Genomic DNA, 2,689 nt, shown 5'->3' with positions numbered 1-2,689 from the left:
TGTGTGTGTGTGTGTGTGTGTGTGTGTGTGTGTGTGTGTGTGTGTGTAGGTCTGTTGTGAAGGCCTCCCGGTGTGTGGTGGTGCCCATAAAACAATGATCACCTGGAAGAGGGCAGCCAGAGAGGTGAGGAGGACCATAGCCCTGGCAGCCAGGGACTGGTGGGAAACACCATACGGTGGTAGTTAGGGGAGACCAGAGGCACATCTGGTAGATGTCTTGAGCTGAATGAAGAACTGTTCCGTAGCAGGGATGGTGGTCCAAGGTTAGCAGGCAGGAGTTACAAAGGGCCAGACGTGAGTGCAGAGTCTAAGACTCTAGCCAAAGGGCAGTCCAGTGACAGAATTAGCTGCTTTCTGAAGGAGTGACAAGCCAGTCCTTGAAAATGCTTAGCTGCTAAATAAGAACCACCAGAAAAGTTTATAGTGTACAGAGTATTTCATCCTGTATCATTTGAGCCACATAGTTAAAGATATTAAAGATATTAATGTCCACATTCCACCAGTAAGGAAACTCAGAAGGACCAGGAGCTCATCCAGGCATGCTGGAGCTGGGACTTGCGCCTCTCGGTTCCCCAGGAAGCTATCCTTACGACTGGGCTGTCCTCTAGGTGCTCAGAGATGCTTTACCTGGGACATCTGTGTCATAGGCAGAGGTGGGATGGTCTAGCAGAGACACCTGGCAAAGTGGTAGAAAACTGAGCAGGCCTGACAGGTTATCACAAGCAGGGGCGGGGGTGAGTTCTGTTAGATGAGGAAAGAGTAGTTCTTCCAGAAGGAAGCTGATACATGCAATCTAGCTTAGTCTTAGCCAGTGGATTTTTTTTTTTTTAAGTTTGCTTGAGCGCCTGTGTGAGTGGGGGAGGGGCGGGGGGGTGGAGAGAGAGAATCCTAAGCAGGCTCCATGCTGTCAGTGCAGAGCCTGACATGGCGCTCAAACTCATGAGCTGGGAGATGGTGACCTGATCTGAGATCAAGAGTTGGACACTGAACAGGTGCCCCTTTGGCCAGTAGATTTTAAGAGGGCTACCTTATGGTAAAACCTACGGCCTTGAACTCAAAGGCAGTTAGCTGTGGGAAGGGGTTGTTCTCGAACAGCTGAGGGGAAGGAAAGGGTGTATTTGGTACACAGGCATTTTGCTCCTGCTCTTCCCTTTCCCAAACCTCTTTCATTTGTGTGCTCAGGATGTTTTCAACCCTGTGGGCCGAGTTTGGTGGGTTCTGAGGCTTGGGCACCTCTCTGCGCCAAGGATGAAGTCGAGTCTGGGGAATGTCTTTCAAATTGTCCCAAGTCCAAAGCTGCAAAGCAGCCAGTTGCTTCCTGCCAGGTATGAGGAAATTACAAGCCTGCCCAGCTGCCCTGCCCCCCACCTTGGTTTTGGCAAGGAAAGATATTCCTTAACTTGAGACAGAAAAGTAATTCTTTTCATGTTTCTAGCATATGACTGCTGAGGTCTCAGAATTCATAGGAACATTTGTGGATGGCCGTCTTCCCTTGTTGGATAGTCTGTCTCTGGAAGACAGCTTGCTGAAAGACCAAACCACGCTCAGTTTCATTAAAAACACGTCCCTTGGTTTGAACAATTTGAATTTTTGGTTCGTAGGAGGGAGGGCTGGGAGTGATGTATCAGTGTCATTAATAATAGGCTTAGATTTTTGTAAATAGTGATCTTATGATTTTGAGGGACCAAAAAGAGCAAGATGGATTCAACTCTTCAATGTGAAAGAAAAATACAAATGAGGATTTTCCCACACATCTGAGAGGAAAGAGGAGAGACAAAAGGAAATGTAACAAATGTTTTTTGTATTTTGTTATTTTATTGGTTTGCCATTATTATGGTCTTTTCCTTCCATTTTTTAGTTTAGGAAGTTGTGAAACTTCCCAGCTTCCTTATGCTACAAACAAGGGGGAGTAGCTAGGCTGGTAGCTCTCCTAACTGAAGTAGAAAACTCTTTGCCCAGCAGTGGGGCAGAATAGCCAAGTTTGGGGCCCTGGCATATTTGCTGATACACATGCTTTGTGCAGATTTCGGGATTTATGTCCTGCCCTCCTCCTCTTTTATTTGTGAGCATGCTTTGTCCTAATGTGATGTCACATGACGGCGTGAGGCTGGGGGGCTGGCTGCTACTCCACGATCTGTAACGCATACGAGAAACCGGCAGACCTTCTCCACCAAGCTCAGTGGTGGGATCCTTCATACTGTGTCGTTGCAGAAGGATTCTGTATCCTTGGTCTGCTGTGTTCTTTCATAGTGATGGGGGGTGGAGCAGGGGCAGGACAGATGCAGTAAGAAGGACCAAACCAGGCCCGTGATTTGTATGGCCAGGAGCTCTTGAAATCATATCCAGTAAAAACATGTCACAGATACCTAGTGAAAAATCTCTCTCCTAAAATTCCTATCTTGGTAGATCTGTCGTATGCTAACTTAATTGAATTCTAGTTGCTGAAAAGAGTACAAAGTGGATGTGCTGTCTGGCTGTTCCTGGGATTCCCAGCCATCACCTGCAAACTTGACCCACACCTCATCTGCCAGCATGGTGGAGGAGGGGGCCACATGGCACCAGGTGTGCATGGTCAGGCCCCTGGGTTCTGCTGTCGGATCTGAACAGAAAAGGGGAGCCCAGGTTCCATGTTACCTCACGTCCTACATGCAGCTTCTTGGGGTTCCTGTGCAGGGTACTTTGAATCTTC

This window comes from Herpailurus yagouaroundi, unplaced genomic scaffold (assembly GCF_014898765.1).
Source record: "Herpailurus yagouaroundi ecotype Mexico unplaced genomic scaffold, PumYag 28, whole genome shotgun sequence".
Lineage (NCBI taxonomy): Eukaryota > Metazoa > Chordata > Mammalia > Carnivora > Felidae > Herpailurus > Herpailurus yagouaroundi.
Note: the sequence above shows the minus strand (reverse complement) of the source record.